This window comes from Wyeomyia smithii, chromosome 2 (genome assembly GCF_029784165.1).
Source record: "Wyeomyia smithii strain HCP4-BCI-WySm-NY-G18 chromosome 2, ASM2978416v1, whole genome shotgun sequence".
Taxonomy (NCBI): Eukaryota; Metazoa; Arthropoda; class Insecta; order Diptera; family Culicidae; genus Wyeomyia; species Wyeomyia smithii.
In genome coordinates this window covers 42,058,358-42,085,427 of record NC_073695.1, presented here as the reverse complement: position 1 = coordinate 42,085,427, position 27,070 = coordinate 42,058,358, and the positions used below count along the sequence as shown (strand labels likewise).

The window sequence follows — 27,070 nt, the reverse complement described above, 5'->3', positions numbered from 1 at the left end:
CCCATTTCATGCAGATAGTCATTCACCGTTTTTGGATCAATCTGATATTTATTGCACAGCGACACGATATTATTTTGTTGCCTTAATGAGAGCTGTATCACTCCGGCTCGATAGAATGTCCACAAGAAATCGTTTTTGTACATCCGTGTTACGAAACTGAGAAAATCTGTAGGAACTGAAAATAAAGGCGGGTCCAGAATGAATGAGATATATTTTTCGTACATGAGTTCTACGACATACGAAAAAGAAAAATTTCGAACGTTGTAGAATAGTATAACTGGAAATAATTTAGCCACACCTATTTTTCCAGTTTTATCATTCTACACTTTCAAATAATTTATTATGTCAGAGCGGATACCGCACGCTATCTGACCATGAAGCATTTATGCAATAATTGAACGAAATTTGCAACTGCAGCAATCGGCCTTTTTTAAGGCTACTAAATGTATTTGGAAGAGCACAATAAATGGTTATCAATAAACTGCAACTGAGGTTTGATGCTGCTGCAAATGAACAGCAGTGTGATGTTTATTACGATTTGTTGATACTGTGCTTAACAAGCGGTATATACGAAACAAATCCGATTTAAAAATGACTGACACGCAAGCAGCCGGGTTAACTTTCTTGTAAAAGTATTCTACTTCAACCTTTCGGCCGTGGCTTTGCACACAACACTCCTGTGATTTTTTTTAGTTTTTCGATTCGAAAGTAGCGGTGAGGAAAGGTATTTTCGGCAGTGGTTAAAATGGAATCCCAGGGCTTAGGAACAACCTACGGCACTATTTTTCTGCAGTATGGTACATTGAATTGAGGAGAAGCATCATGCAAAAAAATAGCTTCGTATATTGTTTTCAACCCCTGAGATTCTATTTTAATCACTGCCGAAAATACTCTCCCTTACCCTGTATTTTAGTATGTTTTTTCGTTTTGTCTCCTCGTATGTATTCTTCGATTTTTCTTTTTCTTCTTACTACATTATTAATCATTCACGTGTTACATATACTTGATCACATCTATTTCATTTAGACTATTTTATTTAGACATTATCGTTTATATATTTTCCTCACCAATTTTTTATTTCGTTCCACTTGTTCTTTTTTCTTTCTTGATAACTTCTTCTATACATTTTTCTGCTAATTTTTCTTCTAACTTTCGCCTTAGTTATTATCATACCTTTTTTCAGATATTAGTATTTTTATTTACTTTTCCCCGTATTCTTCTAGCAAATTTTGTATTTTTTTTCCTTCTTCATACCTTTTTTCGAATCATTTTCAAAATTTTATTTCGTTGTTTTCTTGAGTTTTCTTTTTCATATAATATATTATGTTTAGTTTCATATTCTATTTTACCTTTTTATGTTACTGTTTTCCATTTTGTTATTATTTTTCCTATTTCTATTTTATTTTGTCATTAATTTTATCTATCTGCATTGAACCAATTCCCATTTATTTTATTTATTATTATTTTCTTTGTATTCTTCTCACGGTTTTTATACTTTTTTATTGCTTTGTCGTAATATTTCGATCCTTAATACCATTTTTGATATTTTTTTTATCTTCATATTGTTTTTTTTTCTTCATCTAATATTTATTTGACACGGCACAAATACAAATTAATGTTTAACGGCGCCAGTTATATCTGATTTCTTACTCTATAATGTATCTTAATAACTAAAAGCAAATTTTTTATCCTCGCTGCCGACTACAAACTGAAATTAAATCTAACTTAAGCTAGATTGTTTTATTATTTGATGGTTTTTAAATGCCGTAGGTAAGCAGCATATTAAATTTGTTCCGCTGCTGGGCCAAGATATTACGGACTGGCATATTGGGTTGTTTCCCTCGGGCCTTGAGAGTATCGTGCGGGTCTGATTGCTGTTTCCGGATCCGGGGTCTTAACGTGTTCTTGTCGTTTGGTTGGATGTAGGCGGAAGGGGATAGGACTAAACTGGGGCGTGAATGGATTTCAGGAAAACGTATATAAGGGACATGTAGGATAGGTCACGGCTCGCCAAGACATCACGAACAGGAACAGGCTGCCTACCTTCGGCCTGCAGGGAAGCTATTAATTTAGACCTGGCGTCACGGTGTACAGGGCATGACCAAACAACGTGCTCTATGTCGTGATAACCTTCACCACAGGCACAGATACCACTTTCCCCGAGCCCAACACGACGGAGATGCGCGTCAAATCTATAGTGATTGGACATAAGCCGGGACATCACGCAAATGATATCCCGACCTACATCCAACCCTTTGAACCACGGGTTCGTCGATACCTTGGGGATTATGGAATGTAACCACCTTCCCAGTTCCCCCTTGGTCCAAGAATTTTGCCAACTGATGATCGTATTCTGACGTACAAATGCAAAAAATTCATTAAAGGCAATTGGTCTTTCATAAATATCACCGTTTGTTGCGCCCACCTTAGCCAAAGAGTCCGCTTTGTCATTACCCGGTATCGAGCAGTGAGAAAGGACCCACGCTAAAGTAATATGAGTAGATTTTTCGGATAAAGCACTCAGATGTTCCCGTATTTTCCCCAGGAAATACGGAGAGTGCTTAACATTTTACATCGATCGGAGAGCCTCAATAGAGCTGAGACTGTTCGTAAAGATAAAATAATGGTCCGTGGGCATTTTTTCGATAATCCCTAGGGTGTACTGAATTGCAGCTAATTCTGCGACGTAAACAGAAGCAGGATTGTCGAGCTTATGGGAGACGGGCCAATTGTTATTGAAAATACCGAAGCCAGTGGACCCATCAAGAAGTGATCCGTCAGTGTAGTACATATTGTCGCAGTTGATGTTTCAGCAATCACTGGAAAAACCAAAAGTATAAAAGTGGTCCCAATGGCCGAATGTCATATACCACTCGACCCCTTTCGACGAACTGAGCATTTTCTGTATGTATGTATGTATGTGTGTTAGAGTGGCCATTTTTGTAACATCATGCGAATTCGATGAGCGCCGGGCGGAAAACGTTTCCTTTTTACTCCAAAAATAAGCCATGAAAATTTGAAGTTGATCCGAGTTCATTAAATGGACCCACAAAACGCTTATATTTAAAAAATAATCGATTCTCATAAGAACTGTTGTTTTTAACTCTTTTTGGAATTTTCGCCTTAGTTTCTTAAAATAGTTGTATATTTTGCGACGAAATACTCTTCAATTATAAAATCATATCGTTAGGGACATTCACATATTTCGTAACGCTAAATTATAGCAATTCTGAACACCTCCCACCCATAAATAACGCAATTTTGCATGGGGGCCACGCGCAATGGAACTCTTCGTTGAATATCCCCTTCTACTTAGTACGTAATGAATGAATGACCTCTCATATTCGTTAGAGGTTTTGAAACTGCCATTCAGTGATTATATCCTCAATCGTACTTCATTGCTGCAACTGCGTGAAGTGAACCGCCACAATCGGATTGGTGAAGCAAAATTATTAAAATTATTAAGAACTTTTTGTATGGATTTAATGTTATTTTGAATATTATTATTATTATTATTTTCTATGAAACAGTTCAGCACTAGTGATCTGAATGCACTACGATGGCGAATTTTATCAAATACGGTCGGTAGATCTCCTGTTGATCGAATAGCAATTCTCAGAGTTTTGATGAAAGTGCAAAGTTCTTGGGTGCGCTCAAAATAGATTCAAGCTACGGCGAAAATATCGCCTAAGAAGTTCATAATACGCTAGTGGATCGAAATATTTCGGAAAAGTTTCGAAAATTAAAAAATATTACTTGTCCTTTTCTTTTTCATGAACTTTTATGCAAAATATATTACATGGCAAGAGCATCGGACTTCAAACACTTGTCTTTAACCGTTTTACAAGAGCATCAAACGAAATCAACTCATTCACAGCCAATCAAGTCACTCACAGCTTCAATGATCCAAAAGTTCTGATCATTGACCATAAATTGCATTCAAGACATGTCCCTGTTGGTAGTCAAACTTCACATTCAAGTGTTTTTCGGATGTACGAGTGCTGGCTAATGTATTTATCAAGTTTTGAATTTTCTACGTGATTCTTTCGCTTATGCCGAAATTGATAGTCGTCTCAGACGCTGTAACTGAAAAGACGCTGTAACTGAAAAGATGAAGAATCGCTTGTGGTATTTAAGCTTGAATATAAACAAAAAATGATCAGGCAAATAAAAGCGAATGGTCCTTAAGGTGAAACGGTGTTGAAGCCAATAACAGCCAATTTTGAGCCACCACTTCGTATTTTTAGAAGCACAGGACTCGGAAATAAATAATGCACTCCCTGTGAAAACGCTATTTTATGTTTGCTTCACCACAGCAAACATAAAACAGCCTTTTCACAGATGACGCATTACTTGTTACCGAGTCTTGTGCCTTTGAAAATTCAAAGTGGTTGCTCGAAGGCGGCCATTTTTGGTTTGAATACCGGTTGGCCTTAAATAGCTGATGTCGAATGTATGTTATTAATCCCATCTCGTTTTATACAAAACCAATGCTTTCTTTTCGAATTTTGAACTTAATATTGATTTTTTCGACCGTGACCCAGCCGAATAGAAAAATAATGGGGAATAGCACACTTTATTCAAAAATCATTCGCTTTAAACGACGCCAGAGAACATGGTGTTAAATTCATGAAAAATTCTAACTGTGTTCCAACACATAATTAAGACGAACAGTAGTTGGTTCATACCGTAAAAATACCCACCTCATTCAAAATCCGATCTTTTTAACAAACATCAAAAGTTTTAAAATATTTTAAACATAAATTAGGACAATAATATAACGGTTTTATAAAAATACAAGTGTATTTGAATACGTTTATCAAGAGATATATGTTAAAAAAAGAAAAAACTTCGTACAACTTTCATGTAAATCGATTTCTAAAATATAAGCGCTTTGTGGGTCCATTACATATACTCCGATCAACTTCAAATTTTCGTGGCTTATTGTAGAGGTCAAAAGGAAACTTTTTCAGCCCGGCGCTCATTAAGATCGATAGTTTAAAAAACGGCCATATAAAATATGGCCACTCTAATGTGTGTATGTGTGTGTGTGTATGTATGTGCAACTTTTTTTTCTCACTCACTTTTCTCAGAGATGGCTGGACCGATTTTCATAAAATTAATTGCAAATGAAAGGTCTAGTTGCGCCATAGGTTACTATTGAATTTCATTGTAATCGGATTTTTAGTTTAGAGGTTATGTATCAAAATGTAAAAACCACGAAACATCAAGATCTCAGAAACCACACAACCGATTTTAAGAAAATCGGTTTCAAATGATCGGGCTGTTTCCAGAACTCTTAACTTTTGAATTTCGTAATGATTGAACATATGGTTCAAAAGTTATGTAAAGAAAAGTTATCCTGAGGTTGTTTAAACTCACTCATTTTTCTCAGAGATGGCTGAACCGATTTTCACAAAATTAGTGTCAAATGAAAGGTCTAGTTGCCCCATAGGTTGCTATTGAATTGCATTGCAATCGGATTGTAACTTTGTCCGTTGTTCATGAAAATGTGAAATCACATAATGAAAGTAAACATATTGACTTCCTCCTAACGTTCACTGGCTAATTAAAAGGTAGAAAAGTGATCCAAATGGCCGAATGTCATATACTACTCGACTCAGTTAGACGAATCGAGCATTTTCTGCATATAAGCATGTATAGGTGTATATGTTTGTGTGTGGGTGTGTACGTGTGTATGTGCACCTTTTTTCGCACCCCCTTATTCTCAGAGATGGTCTGACCGAACAGATTTCAATGAAATTAATTGCAAATGAAAGGTCTAGTTGCTTAATAAAACCCTATTGAATTTCATTGTAATCTGATTTCTAGTTTAGAGGTTATGTATCAAAATGTAAAAATCACGAAATATCAATATCTCAGAAACCACACATCTGATTTGATTAAAATTAGTTTCAAATGAACGGGATACCTTAAAAATTGAACATGTGGTTCAGAAGTTATGGAAAGAAACGTGTTCTGGAGACTATTTAATCTCACTCATGTTTCTCAGAGATGGCTGGCCCGATTTTTATAAAATTAGTGTCATATGAAAGGTCTTGTTACCCCATAAGGCCCTAATGATTTTTTTTTACTAACGGATTATTACTTTGCCTGTTATGTTTAAAAATGTGAAATCCAGCTATGAAAAGAAACATATTCCAAGACAACTTACTTGGACTCACTCATATTTCTCAGAGATGGTTGACCCGATTTCCACAGAATTAGTATCAAATAATAGGTCTACCTACCTCATAACACCCTATTAAATTTTGCAGTAATCTGACTGTTACTTCGTCTGTAATGTATCGAAATGTGAAAATCACGAAACTTCATTATCTTAGAAATTACACAACCGATTTGAACACTATTGATATCAGTTGAACGGGCTAGTTAAGGGTTAACTGATGAATTATGATTGAACACGTGGTTTCAAAGTTTGGTTGCCCCATACGTTACCTTTTCATTTGATTGTAATCAAACTTAAGCAAGCGTTATGTTTTAATTTGTAAAACAACGAAAGTCTATTATCTCAAGTATTACACGACTTATTTGAACATAACTAGTGTCATACAAATGAGTCATCTCTCAAACTTACAAATAACAAACTTCATAACAATTTGATATGCTGTTTAAAAGTTTTAGAAAGAAAAGATATTCAAAGACTATTCAACACTTTACCTGCTTCGATCAATATATATGGCCTCAACATGATTTCAATGTGGTATCGTACTATTTGAACGTTCCCGGCATCGCTCGTGATTAAATTGTTCGAAATTAAGAGTCATTGCTTTTATTTCGCTATTTCTTAAGTACTAACATTACGTCAAATTTCATATCTTATACTTTAATTACAACATCAATATTTTAGAACCAAAGGAGTGGATAAACATTTATTGGATTTAAGCATTCATGTAAATCTTTTTTTACAAATAATAAGTCTGACCGCTAGGTGGATTAATTTAGGTTTTTATTGCATGGTAATACATGTTTGAAATTATGGCACATTCCAGAAATACATAATTGTCGTTACAAACTAAGAGGCGCAGCAACGCGATATAGAAAAAGAAGAAGAAGATTTATCGCAAGAATTTCGCAAACCAACGTTATGCGATGAGACATTTACATTGGTCATGGTAATGATCTATCGTAGTAGTTTGTGCGAGGTAACCAGTGCAGTTATTAGCTAACGGGTGACAACTGAAATTTTGTTGCTCTCCAGTTGTTTTTGCACACTAAGGAACATGAAATCATACAGAAATCTTTGACAGGATTGTTCTGAAGCAGATTCGTTGGATTGGGTAAAGAGTGTCCGGGACCAAATTGCATCACAAAAAAATTGGTATTTTCCACTCATTCAACCAATCGCCTTCTAAGGTAGTAAAATAAAACAGGATATTTTATATATTTTTTGCCTTTCTCCTAGTAAAATAAAACAGGATATTTTATATATTTTTTGCCTTTCTCCTAGAAAGGTATAGCAATCACTTGCAAAACCGAAAGTAAAAAAGAGCTCCAAAGGGCCGAATGGCATATATCACTCGACTCAGCTCGACGAGCTGAGCATTTTCTGTATGTGTGTGTGTAAGTGTGTGTGTGTGTATGTGCAGATTTTTATTCTCACTCACTTTTCTCAGAGATGGCTGGACCGATTTTCATGAAATTAATTGCAAATGAAAGGTCTCGTTGTCCCAAAAGATCTTATTGAATTTCATTGTAATCGGATTTTTGGTTCAGAGGTTAGGTATCAAAATGTAAAAATCATGAAACATCATTATCTCAAAAACTACACAACCGATTTGAACAAAATAGGTTTCAAGTGAACGGGCTACCTGAAATACCCTTAACTTTTGAATTCAATGAAGATTGAACTTGTAGTTCAAAAGTTATGACAAGAAACGTGACTACTTAATCTCACTCATGTTTCTCAGAGAAGGCTAAACCGATTTTCATAAAATCAATGTCAAATGGAAGCTCTAGTTGCCCCATAAGACCCTATTGATTTGTTTTGCAATCAGACTATTACTTTGCCTATTATGTTTAAAAATGTGAAATCCAGCTATGAAAAGGAACATATTCCGAAGACTACTTGAACTCACTCACTTTTCTCAGAGATGGCTGACCCGATTTCCACAAAATTAGTGTCAAATGAAAGGTCTAGCTGCCTCATGACACCCTATTGAATTTTGCTGTAATCGAACTGTAACTTCGTCTGTAATGTACCGGAATGTGAAAATCACGAAACTTCATTATCTCAGAAACTACACAACGGATTTGATCAATATTATTATTAGATAAGCGGGCTAGTTTAAGGTTAACTGATGAATTATGGTTGAACACGTAGTTTCAAAGTTAGGCTGCCCTATATTCATTTGATTATAATCAAACTTAAGCAATCGTTATGTATTAAATTGTTAATAAAACAACGAAAGTCTATTATCTCAAAGATTACATGACTTATTTGAGCATAACTACGAACGAGTCGAACGAATCATCTCTCGAATTACAGATAACAAGCTTCATTAAAATTTGATATGGCTTAAAAGTTATGGAAAGAAAAGAAATTAAAATATTTAAAACTACACCTGCTTTGATGTGGCCTCAACATATTTTAAATGTGGTATAGTACTATTTGAACGTTCCAAATTCGTTGATTCCTTGCGATGTGTTTAAAATCTGCAAATGCACGACGAATCGGTCATATGATATGATCAAAGTCGAAGAACAAATCGTTTGAAATGATTGGTTTTATCGAAATGACAACATCCTCGACTTTTGGCTTCTGTACATCGCCTTAATTCTATATATATACTAGAATCACATGTTCCTGGGAAACAGCCGAAAATGATCGAAAAACACCCAATACCGGAAGTCGCCATCTTAGAATTCAAAATGGTATCTGTGGTCGATTTCAGCTCCTGTGTATCATGCTAGATCCGGATGTTATATTGGGTGGAAAACGACCATTTTTGGCTGATTTCCAGAAACCGGAAGTTGCCATCTTACAATCTAAAATGTTGCCTAAGGTCGATTATGGAACATATTTGTTACCTCTTAAAACATCCACATGCTAAATTTGGTTCCATTTACTCGGTTAGTTCTCGAGATGTGCAGAAATTTGTGTTTCATTTGTATGGAACCCCTCCCTTCCAGAAAAGGGAGGGGCGTCCAACTATTAGGGACATATTAGTTACCCCTTAAAACATCCACATGCCAATTTCGGTTTAATTTGCTTGGTTTGTTCTTAAGTTGTGCAGAAATTTATGTTTCATTTGTATGGGACCCCTCCCTTCCAGAAGAGGGAGGGGTCTCAAACTATCATAGGAATCTTTATTGGCACCAAAAATCCCTAAACAAATTTTCACGTCGATCGACTCGGTAATTTTCGAGCCTATTTGGATCAGACAGACAGGCAGACAGACCGGACTGCATTTTTATATGTATAGATTACAACATCAATATTTTAGAACCTTTTATTTGTATAGATTACAACATCAATATTCAAGAACCTAAAGAGTGAATATATATTCTATTTTTACAAATAAAAGTTTGAATGAGAAAGGCTGGGTCTGACCGCTAGGTGGATTAATTTAGGTTTTTTTTAATATAAATCGGTTGTTTTCAAAGATAGAGAAAAACTTTATTTTACAAAGTTACTTAAAATTAATAGAGCAATAACATTGTAGAACAAATTTTTCTCTTATCTACAAAGATAAAAAAGTTAGATACCTGATTGCATCGAAAATGTTGGTCTCCCTAATTTTTGATAATTTTTCAATGAGCGCTTTATTATATGTAACAACTTTGTAAAAGAAAGTTTTTCTCTAAAATGTTGCTATAGAGCTCTAGACACAAATTTCCCCCTAAATTTGGTTTCTGGACCATTGTGCATTGTTCATTGATATTTTGATTCATTATGACTTTTCTTATACCATTTTCATATTCTTATTACGTAGTTTTTCTTGAGTTTTCTTTTTCATTTCATATGTTCCATATGTTTTTGAATATTTTTTTTATTGTTCTCTCATTCACTTTTCTGTTGTTCTTGTTTTTATTTTCCTCATTTTTAATGATTTATGTTTCTTGATTCCATCTTGATTTATGTTTGATTTCAATTTCCATTTACCTGCTGATGTGAATGTTTTTCTTTTTTTCTTTCATTAATTTTACTTCTCTGCATTCTAACACTTTCATTTGTTTCTGGCTTCTCTGTAATTTATTATTGTTTCCTATTTTCTAGAAATTCATCTGTACATATCTTTTCTTTAATGTTCTTTTATTTCGACCCTTCATAACTTTATTTTCACCATTTTCAGATTTTAATTTCGTTGTTTCTTGGGTTTCTTTTCCATTTTAGTTTTTTCAAATTCCATTGTTTATTGCTCTTTCGTTTCGCTTATCTGTAGTTTTTCTTTATTTTACTTATTATTTTAAATTTTTCTTCTTGTTTTCATCCATCCATTCATAAGGATGTTTTCCATTTTCATGTTATGTTTAATTTCCATTTTCAACTTTCTAGGTTATACTTTTATGTTCTATCTGTATTTCTTGTATTTCTTCACAACATTTCTACTCTCTCCTATTTTAAAATTATTCCCTTATAATTTCGTTTTCAATTTTCTTTTATTTATAGTTTTTATTTACCCTCCTAGTTTTTATTTTTGTTTTTCCTTCTTCTCCATTATTAGTTTTCCAATTTTCAATTTAGAATTTTTCTTCCTCTTTGTGGTATTGTTTTTGCTTTCAATCAATGATAATATATACAATTTTCCTTTGCGATTCTTTTTTTTTATTTTTTGTTTTCAGTATTTGCCTTTTTACTATTTTCTATTTAGCTTCTTTGTCTAGTTTTGTCTTGAATGCTCCATTTTCATTTAAATATTTCCGCTCTTTTTTTTCATTCTACGAAAATTCATTTTTATACTTATCTTGCGCATTAGTTTTTGTGATTACCTTTGCATTTTTATCGTCTTCATACTCTGGTCATTTGGTTTTTATCATTTCTGGACATTCCCGTTTTTTCCGTTATTTATTCGAATTAACAAAATCTCAGTTTCGAAGTCCAGATTCCAATCCGAATCCCAAATTCCAATCTCAATTCCAATCCAAATTACATTTGAAAAAAAAAACCGATTCTGAATTCTAGTGTATCGCAAGTTCCGACTTCAATTTGAATCTCAATTCCAATTCCGATCCAAATTCAAATCTCAAATGTAAAATATAACCATGATTTTGAATCTGAATCTTAAATGCTAATCACAATATAAATTATTAATTTTAATTTCAATCCTAAATTGCCTCAAATTTTCAATCCCAATTGCAAGATTCTAAACTGCAGTTCCCTATTACTATCTTAATTCACAATTACAAGCCCATTTTGCAATCCAAAACTTAAATTCCAAACCAGATTTCCAATCTCAATACTAATTCAAATTTCAATTTTGAATCTCAACCCCAATGTCAATTTTTGCAAACCCAAATTTTAATTTTATAACAAATTTCAATCCCAACCAAATTGTAATTCTCAACCCACAGTTTTAATTGTTGTCCCAAATTCCCTAAAGTCTAAATTGAATTCAATCCTTTATTCCATTCCCAATGTCAACCTTAAACTAAGTCCTAACTCAAATTTGAATTCTATACATAGTCTTGATATAAATCTCCTTTGTTTATCTAAAATTTTTAACCCAATTCGTAATTCAGCCGAATCTCGATGCCAATTCACACTCCAAGTCGTCCTCCAAGTTTCAAATCAAAATATCCAAATACTAATATAAATTCCAATCCCAGTCCTGAATTCCAATGTCAATTTAAATCTCTTAGTTCCGATCAGAACTCGAATTCCAATATCGATTTACAATTTTAATCCTTCGTCCCAATATCAAATTTCGGTCTCAAAACTGTTCAAATTTTTATCCCATTTCTGAATCCAGTTGTGTTGAAATATTTTTTAAAATATAATACACAAAAATAACTTCTTCCGGAAAATTCGAAAACGGTTGAGGCGGTTATTCTCCCAAATTTATTCAACGTCCAATCCTCTTTGTAAGGGTCGTAATTCCAATTTGGAGTAACGTTAATATTAACCCGTAAAGACCCGGGACGGAACTTGTTTTTTGAAAATGCTCGTTATCAGCACTGGAACGGCCGATTTGGGAGAACTTGAAATTCTATTAAAGGGGAATAGTTGCTCTAAGTTTTGGTAAAGATTCCACCCCTCTGGACCCCTCCCCGTTTTTGTGAGTCGCAAATATGTCTGTGTGTTTTTTTTAATTTACTAAAGTACGAGTTCTTATGAAAACTTGATTTTCTCTAAATCTGTGCATGCCAGAAAAAATCGTTCCAATCTTTGGATTCAGAAGACGTTACTCTAAAAATATAGAGCTTGAAAATGGAAGAGCTAAGCTGAAACCTACCGTGGGAAACTGAGAAAATCAGCCTTGAAAATGCGTACTTTAGTGAATTTAAACTCGTTTTTCTCAAAATGTTTGCATGCTAAAATAAAAATTTCATCGCATATGGATTCAGGAGACCTTACCGCAGAAATGTAGAGCTTAGAACTTGAAGCACGGTTTTGTTGTTTGAATTTTTATAAAAATACGTAGTTTTGTGATTGTGTACTGAAATTATTTGGAAACTCCAAAATTCACTCTTACGTACCATATTTCATCCACCTGACATGATTTGATACATGGAGCAATTGATACGTATGAAAATTCCCAGTGTTTGCTCAATCTGTTTGAAAAATGAGAAAAAAACACAGACATATTTGCGTCTCACAAAAACGGGGAGGGGTCCAGAGGGGTGGCACCTTTACCAAAACTTAAAGCTACTATTCCCCTTGAATAAAACTCCAAGTTTTCCCAAATCGGCTGTTCCAGTGCTGAGAACGAGCATTTTCGAAAAACAAGTTCCGTCCCGGGTCTTTACGGATTAATAACTTTGATTTTTAGTCTGGGTAGTGTTTATTAGCATTATTCTGCATAAAAATTTATAAGTGTTGCATTTTGACTAATTTTCAGATAGATGTTCCACTGAGATTTAAAATCCATTCTCTAATGGTTGCAAAAAAGTACGACACCGTATCGTAACGACCATTATCACCTTTCGCATAATTACAACATTTACCTTACTACCTGACGCACATAAAAACGCCTTTTTACTGAAGCATAAATTAACAGTGTTCGTAAAAACAAAAAAAACCTCCTCCAACCAATTATGTAAAAGTACGAACCGGAGTTAACTCGATGGGAACGTAACATTTGCAATTCCTACCGATGTGACAGAAGCAAAAAAAAAACAACAAACATTAACCGAAGCGTGGTTCGGTCGAGCGAAAAAAATTAATGTTTAAACTTTCTACAGTCCCCGCAATTAGTCCAAAACAGTACAAACGAGGTGCCAAATGACTTTTTATGCTGTGCTCCCTCACTCTCTTCTCCTCCCCCAACGCAGTGTGGAATTCTCACCTTCGTTCCGAAACCGCGGATGCTGTCGTCTGTGAGCGTCCCTCGTTGACGATGATGATGATGACGGTGCGACCCTTTCCTTTCGCCGAACTTTTCCCCCAATCCGCGACGGTCAGTTAAACGAAACTGAAATTGTCCAATCTGGTAGAGGGCGAAACCTGAAACACAAAAAAAAGAAAAGACAGTAAAATAAACGCAATGAGAATAAGTCTGTTGATTTTTATTAGGTTTTTAAATGGCTGTGCGGAACGTAAAGTGCGGCGAAGCGAGCGGATGAGAAAGAGGGAATGTAAATTTTTGTTTCGCCAGCTGTTGGTGATGCTATCTAAATACACCTGGGAGAACCGATAGGGGACAGGAAAAGGTGGTGCAATTTTTTGCTAAACGTTTGGAACTAAACGGATCCGACGACGACGACGACGGTACCGGGCAGGAATAGGTGAAAGCCAATAAAATTGATTTGCCTCCAACACCGTCGTCATTTGTCGCCGGTCTTGGTGGGACCCGCGCGACCCGTTGCTTTTCGAGGTCGTTGAAAGCGAACGGAACCGTGCGATGCGCAATTCTTAGCAGGGGGAAAAACAGCAGCACCACGCGATGACTGGGAGAAAAATCGATAAATTTCTCCACTTATTTGGCGTATGATGTAAAGATTCGGTTGAGCATGAAACTGTAGAAAAACTAAAAGAATTTCACATCTCGTGTATGTAGGTTAAGTTGTTTTTTTTTTTCAACCGTCGGAAAATCCAACTTTTTATGTTATTGGTGTAAAGAACGAACAATGGCATTAAAACGCTAAATTAAGTCCGCATTTGCATTATCGTACGCCCGCCGTTTTCCCCTCTCATCGTGCCGCGTCCACCTGATCTGGGCTGAGACTGCATCTTTCGCCAAGAGTAAAACCGTCCGTGAACGTCTGTCGCAAATGACAGCACCAAAATGGCCATAAACTAAACCGCACGATGTTGGCTGCGTTGGTATTTATGTGCCGAGACAAGCGAGTGGCTTGTTGGTCTTGGCTTTTTGCTTTGCTTGGGTTGAGGCGGCATAATTTTTGGCATACCAAACGAGTGGCGGATGTTCGGAATAAGTTTTCCTTGCTCTCGGCGTCGTCGTCGTCGTCGTCGTCAACAGCTTTATGCACCACTTGAAGTGTGCCATCCAAAATCCGCAGCTTTAAGGTTGACTCGGTTTTATGTGGTTCCGCAGGTGCAAGCAAACAGTGCGCCGGCGCTACTCGAGCTCGAGCCGCTGAAGAATACTTACGGTGAAACACAATTTCGTTGCTTACTTCGTAGTGTAGCAGCACATAACAGCTCTTCTGGGACACAATTATTTGAATTAGAAGCATTCATAAAATGTTTAGATGAACAGATCTCAGCCGTTGAGTGGAAAAGTGACGCTTGGCAGGTCAGCTAACCGTTATAATAGGTGCGACACAGTAATGGTATCATACTGCCGGTTTGACTTTTTGGCTAGATGATGACCTTGAGTGAGCAGAAAAAAAGAGTATTTGTCGGTAGTGGTTTTATTAGGGGGCTGACATTTGAATTGATAAACAATAGGAAGCGAATAGATGTTTTTTAACTGATGGCATTCTGTTAACCTTTGCCAGTATTGTTGCACAAAATTAAATTTGATTTAAAATTCAAAATCTCTTAAGATTTTGCCTAGTTATATCCTCTCCTGGTTTGTTGCTCTATATGCGAAAACTGTCCTGTTAGATGGTCTTGATATTTTCAATCTAAATCTGGCTTTAAACTGGTTCTACTTGATCTTGCCACAAGTTTGGGTTACTTTAACACGATTTTATTTCAATCTTATCCGCAACTAAAAAAATCACTGGTGGTAAATCTCGAAAATGCCCTCAACATTACTGACATAAAAGAGGAGCAGGTCTGCAAGCGCAGCATCCAGATTGAGATATTTTTGCCTCGACGTCGGGCGAATATTTTTGGGTCGATGTAGACGGTAAAGGAACTTGATGATGTTCATGAGCCTGCTCACTAAATCCAACTAACCATAAACTTTGGACACCTTGATGAGTTCTGGAATGAGTTTTTCGTAAGTTCAGGAGAAATTTGAGATTCTGAATGACGATGGAGTGTTTTCGCGACCGTAGTTTACACCTCCTCTTATCTAAATGTCAGTATTTCTAGAAATAAAACTATGATCATAAAATGACAATGGGCGTCCAACGCTATTTTCAAATTCAAAAAGAAAATTTTTCAAATACTCTTTGATATTAGGTTCATAGGTCAGAGCTGACTCTCCAAAACCGAAAATTGGTGTCCGAACGTTTGGTATAATTGGGGTTGTTTTTCAGCATTGGAAGTTATTCAGAACTTGAGGAAAATGTGGAGATAGTCCCTTAAATTGTTGATTAACTCATGAATACTGATGTTCAGCTATAAGAATGATATTGATATTGTTTACACAATAAAAGTAAAACGAGAAGACATAGCAAGCAATAATTTCAACTATCAGAGGTGAGCCTAGGCTATTGATTATGTAATTTCAGTGTAATTAGAGTTTATTGTAAGTTAATCGATACCGTCGAAGATGCTGATGAGGCAATGCATTTTCCAACGAAATGTTTGAACCCACTCGACCCAGCAGGAATGCCTTCGCATCGATTGTTAATCAACGAAAAAGGTGGTACATATATAAGCAAGAATTATAGAAAAAGCAGAAATTTTTACACGAGCAAGACCGGGTACATTCAGCTAGTCAAATATAAAAAGGACTAAGAGAGCAGACTGGTTGGTGAATGGTTGGACACGTTTCACTTGAGATCCTATTGTGGTCATTCACCTCTGTCCAGCAACTCCTATCCCAACCTCCACTTGGTGCCGACCGGGATACGGGTAACCTTAGCGGAGATCGGGTAACCAACCCCCGGTGGAAACTTTGGTCGTATGCTGACCGGGAAGGGGGAACGTACGCGGCTGCTTCCCCATGTTAGGGGCGGCGTACAACAGCGTCTGATCCGGAGCGGGCGGCTGAATCATTAAACGCGGTGTCTCACCAGCTATATCAAAGACGTCAGCCCCGTCGCGAGACTAGGTATCGCAGCCCTAATAAGGCAGCATACCGAATATTAAATACTACGAACAATCCAGATATAAATACGGAACGGAATAATCGGCTTGGACATAGGCGAACGAAAAAGGACAACGATTATTGAAAATTCGGTACTTGGAATGTAAGGACTCTACTCGAACCAGCACGCGCAAGTATCCTGGCTAGAGAGCTGCGGAAGGTGAATGTGGAGGTTGCAGCTATCCAAGAGGTGCGGTGGCCGAAATCGGGAGAACGCGAATTCCGGGCAGTAGATCCTATTGCGGACACTTCATTTAAGTACCACATCTACTATAGCGGCGGCATGAAAGAAGAAAGAGGAGTCGGTTTTGTGCTAATTGGAAAACAGATGAAGCGTGTCATTAGATGGAGGTCGATCAGTGACCGTATATGCGTGTTGAGAATTAAGGGCAAATTCTTCAACTACAGCCTAATAAATGTGTACGCACCGACCAACGAGGAACCCGATGACGAAAAGGAGGAGTTCTATGAGCTCCTGTAAAAGACATACAATGAGTGCCCAGGACACGATATAAAGATTGTCATCGGAGATGCAAATGCACAGGTCGGGCAGGAAGACTTCTTCCGCCCCGTAACTGGTAGGGAAAGCTTCCACTCTACTACGAACGACAATGGCCGGAGGCTTGTTATTTTCGCTGCAGCTAGGGGGATGGCTATCTGTAGCACTTATTTTGCACGCCGGAACATACGTAAGCACACCTGGATGCACCCGAATGGAGAGCTTTGCTCTCAAATTGACCACGTTCTGATTGATGGACGGCACTTTTCAGACGTTACAGACGTGAGGTCGTTCAGAGGACCGAACGTTGACTCGGATCACTATCTCGTAGTAGCCAAAATCCGCGCCCAGCTGTCCAACGTGTTGAAATCCAAGACAACGAGGAGGATGCAGTTGAACACCCAGCGGCTATCAACTAAAGGAGTGGCTGCAGAGTACTCGCAGAAGGTTGATGAACGGATTGAGGAAAGAGTTGAAGGGAACCTGAATGAACAGTGGAGGCACATCCACAGTTCGATCAGCACTACAGCGCGAGAAGTATTGGGTACAACTGCGGCAGCTGCGTCCAATGAATGGTTTGACGCTGAGTGCCAGCGAGTGACGGAGGAGAAGAACCGCGCCAAGGGTCACATGTTGGCCACGGCTGTGACTCGTCAGAGCGTGGGTAGATATCGAGATGCTAGAACCGCTGAAAAGAGACTCCATCGCCGGAAGAAACGACAGCATTGGGAGCGTATTCTTGCGGAGGCGGAAGGTTGCTTCTCCAAGACCCAAGTAACACACGTTGTAATAGAACAGTTGGGATAACTCCTCTAATACAACCTTCAGTTATAGATTTCAGTTGACATTACCTTTTCCATGACATCTCTATCACCAGAAAAGCGCAAAAAATGGAGGCTACTTTAACAAGCACTGGTGCTATATGAAGTATTATATAACTTCATGAAAGCAAGCCAGCTTGTTAAACCGAAGCTGCAAAACATATCTCGAGTACCAATACGGTAAGAAAACGTTCAAAACAGGTCATTTTCAAGTTTTAATTGCTAACTAATCAAAACATAGTTGACGCAAGCATAAAACTTCAAAATAGAAGTATTGTAGAACGACGCTGATTTATATTAGGAACAATACAAAAATAGTGATTATGGCGTTTCGAATAATCACCGAAAAATAAGAAATAATATTAGATCAACCGTTCGATGCTTCAAATACAAAGTTCTACGTGCGCGTCAAATTTCATGGTGAAACATTGTGTTTTACTTCTGAAAAAGCGTGCGCCATTCATTGGATACCGTTTTCTATTTGTCAATAAGTGGAAAACAGATTATGCATTACAGAATGTAATGTCCATACTACCGCATGGGCTTAGTTCGTAAACAACTGTCAGGCATCTCTTTCTTACATGCGTAGTAAATCGCAATGTTGTTTTTTTCTTGGGTAGATCTGCACTGACCTAGTGCAATAAAAAAATTCGCTCTTTCGTGGGTCAGAATTCGCCATAACAAAGCGCATGCGCAAATGCGTTGCTACGACAACATTTACCCAGCGCATGCGCAAATGTGTTGTTATGCGCAGTGCAACAAGATCGACAATCGTCTCGTCAGTGGCACTTTCAATTAATTATAAATTGATTATAAAAAGCAATGTACAACCTTTCAAAATGGATTGTTTCTGCAGCTTGAATATTAAAGCTGTTTTCGCATAGTTTCAACGTTATCTAGACTTAAAATATAACAAAGCTAGAAAACATTGTTAGATATACGGTAACATAAAGTGAAATGATATTGGTTGCACTGCAAGCGTTTTGTTTATTTTTTCATGGCACATTTTGACCCACCTCGAATAGTTTTATTAAAATCGTTCAAATAATTTTAATAACAATTTGATCAAGTAATTTAGCGTTGGCTGCTAAATACTAAGACCAACCATAAGGAAAGCACCTTGCAGGTACGTAGGGGAGAACCGTACAAGACGCACCAGTTGGGTAAGATGGCCCATGCTATTAATTCCCCAAAATACTTACACATGTGGCTTTTTATGACGGAATTCTTCGCTTTTCTCATAGAAACCCAGCTTCTCTACAGTTCTCATATAAAAGAGTGTGCCATAATGACTAAAATACTCAAAAAACTGTGCAATTAGCTGTGGCTCTGTCCAGCATGTAATTATTCATAAATTTTATTTAAGCTTTTATGATTAATTGACTTGTAAATAATACAAAAAACTATGGTTCCCCTAACCTTTACATTTTTGGAGTTTATAATACTATGAGTATTTCAAATTATTTCACTAACTTTCGTCAACTTTTACCTAAAAACAATCAAAATTAAAATTGGGGTAGAATGCACTATGAAGAGCTTGCAGCAGATTGCTTGACAACTTAGAGCATGTTCCATTATTTTTTATTTTACTTTCGAGACTTCAAGCGTTTCTCACTTCGTGTGCTGATTGCTGCTAGTGGCATATTAGCCTACTGCTTTGGAGCATACTGACCTTTGTTGTGGTGCGTTTTGGTCACGGGCTTGTTTGGCGGAAAGGGTAATTTTTTCTAAAAAAGACATTGAAATCGAGTATTTTATAATAAACTTATCATAAACATACAATAAATAGATCCTACAATCATCCTACACGTTCAATGTCGCTTTGAAATGATTTGAAGCGCTGTAAATCGCAAATGCTTAACTAGTACGTTTTGTACAATCCTCCCCTAGTATCGTTATTAGGCGTCTAACATTGAACTGGTGCGGCTGCCCCGGCTGGGCATTTCATACACAGTTTTTCTAATAGTGTAAACATCTAGAAGACAACTTGAAAACAAGTGCCATTCATGAATTAGTTATTGTTCGCGTAACCCATGCTTTTGAAAAAACATCTCCAAAACCAGGAAAAACCGAGCTTGTTTTCGAAATGTGGTTGAATCACTGATCAGAAACAACTTCTCGCAAATGATGTTTTTTAAGTTGTTTTCTGTGCAGTTTTGATAACATCATAAACACAAGTTACAGACGAGCAGCGGCAGTTTATATTAAATAATCTATATGATACAATTATGCTTTAAAAGAACATCTCAATAATAAGAATATAACAACACATGTTTTCAATTGCGCTTTTAGTACTCTTATATAACTACTGTCATTGTGAATTCTTTCCTAACATGTTTTGTGTGTTACTTGGGGAAGGTCAACGGAATCAGGAATCGAAACGTGTCAGCCCCTGTCATGTGCAACGAAAGGGAGGGAAACCTGATAACCGATAAAACAGAGGTGGCCAGGCGTTGGAAGGAACACTTCAGTGTGCTGTTGAACGGCGAGGGAAACAGTGTAGTCGGAAGGAGCAGGATGACTATTGAGAATGATGGTCAAGCTGTGGATCCACCATCCATGGACGAGGTGAAGAAAGCAGTGAAAGAGCTGAGAAACTGCAGGGAAGCCGGGAACGACGGCATTCCCGCCGAACTCCTCAAAGTCGGGAGCAAACAGTTGTATCGTGCCATCCACCGGATCATGCTGAGAGTGTGGTCCGATGAAGAATTGCCCTTGGACTGGTTGGAGGGTCTCATATGCCCGATCTACAGAAAAGGTCATCGCCTGGACTGTAGCAATTATCGGGGCATAACTCTTCTCAATACCGTGTACAAAATTCTCTCCCGAACCTGTTCCACAGACTAAGGCCGTTGCAGGAGACCTTTGTTGGCGAGTACCAATGCGGTTTTCGAGGGGGACGCTCCAGGACGGACCAAATGTTTACCTTGCGGCAAGTCCTCGATAAATTTCGAGAACTCAACTTGCAGACGCACCATCTGTTCATAGACTTCAGGGCAGCGTACGATTCAGTTAAGAGAAATGAGTTATGGCAGATTATGCTCGAACATGGCTTCTCAACAAAGCTGATTAGGCTGATACGTGCCACCCTTGAAGGTTCTACATCAAGCGTCAGAATAGCCGGTGAGATATCGGACTCGTTCGTGACGTTAGATGATTTGAAGCAGGGTGACGGGCTGTCGAACTTATTGTTTAACATCGCATTGGAAGGTGCTATACGGAGGGCTGGTGTGCAGAGAAGCGGCACCATCATTACGAAGTCGCACATGCTTCTCGGTTTTGCGGACGATATCGACATCATTGGTATCAACCGTAGAGCTGTGGAAGAGGCCTTCGGACCTCTCAAGAGGGAAGCTGGGAGATTAGGGCTTGTCATAAACTCTGCCAAAACGAAATACATGGTGGCTGGCAGAGTGCGTGGTAGTCCGTCGAAGGTTGGTGCTGCGGTGGTGCTAGGTGGTTTAAAGTAGTTGACGAAGTTTTTTACCTGGGAACATTAATGACATGTGACAACGAGGTTAGCCGTGAGATAAAGAGGCGGATAGCAGCCGCAAACAGGGCCTTTTACGGATTACGTAACCAGTTAAGGTCCCGCAGTCTGCAAATCTGTACTAAAATTGCACTCTATAAAACACTTATTCTTCCGGTGGCTCTCTACGGCCATGAATCATGGACGCTGAAAGAGGCTGATCGGCGAGCTCTTGGTGTTTTTGAGCGTAGGATTTTGCGTTCAATTCTTGGCGGCAAACTTGAAAATGGTGTTTGGCGCAGACGCATGAACCATGAAGTGTACCAGGCATACAAATCGGCGGATATAGTCAAGCGAATAAAACACGGCAGGTTTCAGTGGGCTGGGCATGTAGCGAAAATGCCGGATGAGCGTCAAGCGAAGGCTATATTTAGCAGGAATCCCGATAGATGTCGTCGACTTCGGGGTAGACCCCGCACTCGTTGAATGTGTGCTGTCGACGAGGATGCACGCGAAATAGGGGCGATTGGAGGATAGCAGCCCAAGACCGATGGACATGGCGACGTATTCTGGATTCGGCACTGGAAGTAAGTAAGAGAGCAGACTTGTTTGACGCCAGTACACCTAAAAGTGGAATGAAACTACTTATCATTCCGAAGAGCCTACTCAAACTTCGAATACTTCAGTATAAAAATCTTATTATTCTAGCTAGAGTAATCAGAAGTATGATTACTGTATACCAGCGGTTCTCAACCTGAGGTACGCGTACCTCTGGGGGTACTCGAAAGCTTTCAGGGGTTCGCGAAAGAAAAATCAATAATGGCGGACAAAGCAATTTTTCTATAATACTTCATTTGTTGTTCATTGATTTTACCGATCAACTGTTCGCAATTCGTTGATTTCCAGTTATTTTTGCACCAAATAAACTCAAAACCCCAACGAAGTCTTCGATTGGACGACACTGGGGTGGATTCGTTGGGTTGCGCATTTGGGGTACAAATGGAGTCGAGTAGTTGCTTGGAAACGTTTGTGTTTTGGACGTACTGTGATGATATTTTTTTCTGGCTAAATCACATACTTTTCATCTGTATGATGTTTTGAAAGAAATGGAATCATAATGTTGTTCAAACATTCGTTCTGGTATATATTTTAATTGATAGTCTAACCACTAGGCTTGAACCATGATTTGACAAAAATGGAAAAGTCCTTTTCTGTCCACTACGCAGGCTGGTCTTCAGCTTCCTTCCTGGCGGTCGAGTCGAGCATGTTTTGATTATTTTAATATTATTTTTGTTTTAGACAACATACATCTCTAATTTTCAAATATTTTATGTAAAAAAGCATGATCTTTCGAATGGAATAATAAAATTTTAGGTAGGTGGATGGGCACCCATTGAAAAATTGGGCGACTACCTACTTTGATGTTTACAAAAGAAGGCCTTCTTTTTCCCTTTTCAATGATATGTTGGTTTAGGTAATTTCATAGAGAAATTCAAAAGTTAGATCAGATTTGGTGAGCCAAGTTTTGAAGAAAAACGAAAAATTTTAAAAACTCCATCCATCAGTTTGATCAACCAAATGCAGTTTCTTTACTTGTTCAACATGGGCTTCCAAAAAACAATAACTTGAATCGTTTTTATGTAAATAGTGGGCAACAACAGATCTAAAACAGATCTGTTTAAATTTCTGTTTTAAATTTCGTTTTATTGTGCAATGTTTTGTGAAATGTTTTATTTCGAGCAGTTGAATTTTTTTTTCTATCCTAAAATTTACAATATTCAAGAATATGTATCTAGAACATTTATTTTAGTTCTACTGAATAAAATACTGACCTTGTTTACTTATAACTTTGTTTAAGCAGACAGAATTTCAGAAAAAACAATTTCGGTGCCATCGTACTGCGAGTATCAATGTACAAAAAAAATTTTGATAAATTGAATCATTAGAAAAGTCTCTTTCTACAAACGTTTGTGCATCGTTGATCTCAGTCCCAGTTGTTTCCCCTCCAACTCGTTTTAAATTTCACATAAATACACTCAATCTACCTCTAATCTACAGCGGCTGCTTCGCTCCTAACAACAAAGGTGGTAAGCAATTAAACGTAATTCCAGCGGATAAATCCATATCTAACTCGCCGCTACCCGTGTTTATCTCATCAGTCGATTATCGTCGGGATAATTTTCGCTGCCGATCAATTGGCCGACTTTGATGATTGGCTATCTATTTATTGGATTTATTGTTCACACATGCACGTTTCGCATTACTGACGTGATGTTTGGAGATGAGCTTTTATGGCAAGCGCGGTACCGCCCGGATCCAGAACGGAACTGAGTTGTGAAGGTTAATTAAACATTTCCGTTGGCGGAAGCTTTTAATAGTGTAGTCGTGCGCCGACTACAAACTAGAACAGCACCACTAACGGGAATGTATTGCAATGTAGTTTTTCATTTGTCTGTTTATTCTGCTCTCAGGGGTATAGCGATTACCTACAAACGTTGGAATCGTTCCGATTGCCCACAATGATCGCATTCGCTTTACTGGAAAGTCCAATTTGTTAGTGAAACGACCGACCGGTTTTGCCCTTTCTCAATGGACGCGGGTTGCGGGTGACCGCGGCGAAATGATGGTTAATGATGTTGTAATAAGCTCACACAGATCTTGGCCGAGTGACTTGGCTAAATGATGGCAGACGGTTGGTGGTCCACAATGATGAGCTGAGCATATGACAGCTGGTCACTGGTCGGTCGCTTTCGATCTCATCTGTGCGGCTGACGTTGGCGACAGAACACTTGTCATCGTCCAACCGCACTGCTGGATGAGGAGAAGAAGGAGACGGAGAAGACCGATGGGGATGGGCGGGGAGTAAGTTGTTATTATTAATTGCTTTTTGGTATGCCGATGGTGGCCGGGGAGGAAAGTGCATTGTTGTAGGTAGGGTTAAGTTGCCATCAAAGTCACCCACTCTTCAGGAGGTTGCGACCATGGGGGAGACTTTCTAGCTGTTAGTCAAGTTCGCGGCAACGCTAAGGGACGACAAAATTCAATTAATCATTCCCTGGGGACCGAATCGAGACCATTTGTTACGGGAATGGAAGTGTGTCATATTGCTTCCATCATTTATGGAGTGCGGTTGGCAAATGTCCTTCCAAAATAATAGAGAGGTTATCGCTATTAATCAAAGGTTAGACCTTGAGAAAATTGATGGTGATGAGGTTGCGAACAGTTGATGGAGACGAAAGGTGAATAACTCTCGTACTTTAGTAACAGGACAGTGAGCAGTGATTGTGATTGTGATTCGCCGACGATGTGGGGGAAAATGCTTGAAACAAAACTTTCTTATGAAGATATGTCAATAGCTATTTTCTCTTCGAAAATCTTATATAGTGATCGATATCACAACGAAAAGTTATTTCCGGGCTTCTTCTATCTTACGTTTTTTACGGAAACTTGTGAGATAATTTAAAGTGGTGCTGGTGTCGTCTTTGTATCGAAGAGAAAGTAGATTTTTAAATTTAAACGAACTTTTTATTGTTTCCAATTGAAGCTTTCTACAAAAAATGGGATATCAGGATATTTAATGCTTGCTTCAAAATGCTTGCTTTAACCTTTATTTTGTAGCTGTTTTTTGCGTAAATGATATAAATCTTATTTCACGATTTGAATAGACACTCATGTAATATTTTTTACGAATTTTTTGTTTGCCAGAAAACAATCAGATTTGTTGTGAAGCGAAGAAGTGAATGTACTTCCTGTTAACCTCAATTTATATTTGATTGTTTCAACTAGTTGTCGGAGCGTATGCGAAACAGGAAATCAGCACCTCTAAAACAGCGAAGCGAAGAGAAAATCCCCAGGAAATATCCTGTCAGCTTGAATCATAGTGACCCCATTCGATGATAAGGCCAAATGCGGTCAGAACCCCGAGAACGGTCGCGTGCGCCGCCGGTGTATTTACTCCGAGAAAGCCCTACTTCATGTCACCTTTCGTCACCTCGTCAAACGTGGCACGCCGACAGACGCGTGATGAAGGATCGTGATAGGCGCGAGCCCATTTCTTCGGCTCCGGTTCGGTGTTGAAATTTTATCTGCCGCGTGCGGTCATTAGCGTCGGAAAGCGAAGATAAATCAATTAAAAGCAAATAAAACTTTTCTCCTCTTGCTGCTTGTTACTTCCAGGCCTGCGGCCAGATGGAACGACTTCAACTGACATGTAATAGAGGTAAAAAGGGAAAATAAAAAAAAAATCTTGCCCCGCCAGACCTTGATTGAAAAATATGTGGGAATGTTCCAATTATCGTTCACTTGTTTGCCTTTCAGGAGAGCTGTCATTGGCGGCGATGCCGTCACGAGCTCATTCTGGCTCGTTGTGCAGTGCGGACCCAGCCTTAGAAACGCATGCAACTGGGCTTTATCCTGAACTCCGATTGGCTTCAGTTTCGTAGGTTATAGACCAGTTACAATCGTACTCTACTGTGCCGTGAAATTGTTAGCAAATGGAGTTAAATTTTTGGGCGGACTGGAACAGAGTCGTGACCTACTGGAAATTGCAATCAATATCAGTTTGATAGGTTTTCCGCCCAATCATCCGAGTGAGTGCTTTCAGCTGGTATTTCTTTTGGCAAATTTAGCAACTTTCTTTTGCCCTCATCGTGTGGTTAAATATTGTTATTTGATTGAGAGGCACGATCGAATAAAAAACTACCGTTTAAAAATCAGTACACGCTTAATGATGGAAATCAACACACACACTAGAACCGTAACCGCTCGATTATGTCAACCGAGCTGACATCTCAATTGTTCTGAAATTCATCAGGTTTTCAACGCATTCAAACGAGAAATAAACACAGCAAATCCCGAACATAATACTGATGAACTCCACGGGCATAATAACAGGGGGAAGTCCGGCGACGCTGAGCCCTCATGCTGACATTCAATTAACATGACTGACACTAACTAACAGTCGGTATCTCGTGTGCACAGCTAACCTAGCACTCCCAGCCTTTCGTCGGATCCCCGCTTGTTTGTTCGATCGTTTCACGCCTCTCAAACTTTAGGACCGAAAATTAATCATGTCTGTTTTCTCTCCCCACCGCGCCGCCACTGCTGGGCTCCTGTAGCCCACGAATGATGATGGCACCGATTCATTAATTAGTTGATAATTCCATGTTAGTCTAACGCACCGCACTCTGCCAGCAGGCAAAATCAGTGTGGAGCAGATTTCCCCCAGGCTCTGGGATGATTGAGGCTATCAGTAGAGATTCGTTAATGTTGAGAAGAAGATAAAACCAAACGTATTTAAGCCGCAGTACCGGTGCAGAGGGAAATTTTGATTAAATGTTTATTTCTTTCTGGATTTCACCAGTGATCGGGAAACTATTTTACGTAATTTATGTTGTAGATAAAGAAACATAATGTATTGTACGATGCTGTTTTCGAACTCGAATTTGGAGTTAAATTGGGTATTGGACAAATGATTTATTTTTTAAAGGATTGAAAATGTAGTTTTGATAATAAAAATAAGCAATTTAATCACTATGGGTTTTAATTTACGTAACCTTTTGGGTATAATTTTACGTAACCTTCGTATAGTTCTGTAAAAAAATTATTCTACCTTAGGTTTAGTAATTTTAACCGTTACGTACTCGGCAATTTTAACACACGTAAGTACTCGGCAGGGTACCCGGGTACCCACCAAAATGAAATGCTTCTT

The 27,070-nt window shown here is 38.2% G+C and overlaps 1 protein-coding gene across 2 annotated transcripts in view; it reads right to left on the bottom strand.

Moving 5' to 3' along the window:
* LOC129720690 (uncharacterized) overlaps positions 1–27,070 on the bottom strand; it is a 257,772-nt gene that overhangs the window by 115,043 nt on the left and 115,659 nt on the right. For both annotated transcript variants that reach the window (XM_055672261.1, XM_055672262.1), the window contains one exon: positions 13,470–13,627. The gene's annotated coding sequence lies outside the window, so the exon portion shown is untranslated. The remainder of the gene's footprint in view (positions 1–13,469; positions 13,628–27,070) is intronic.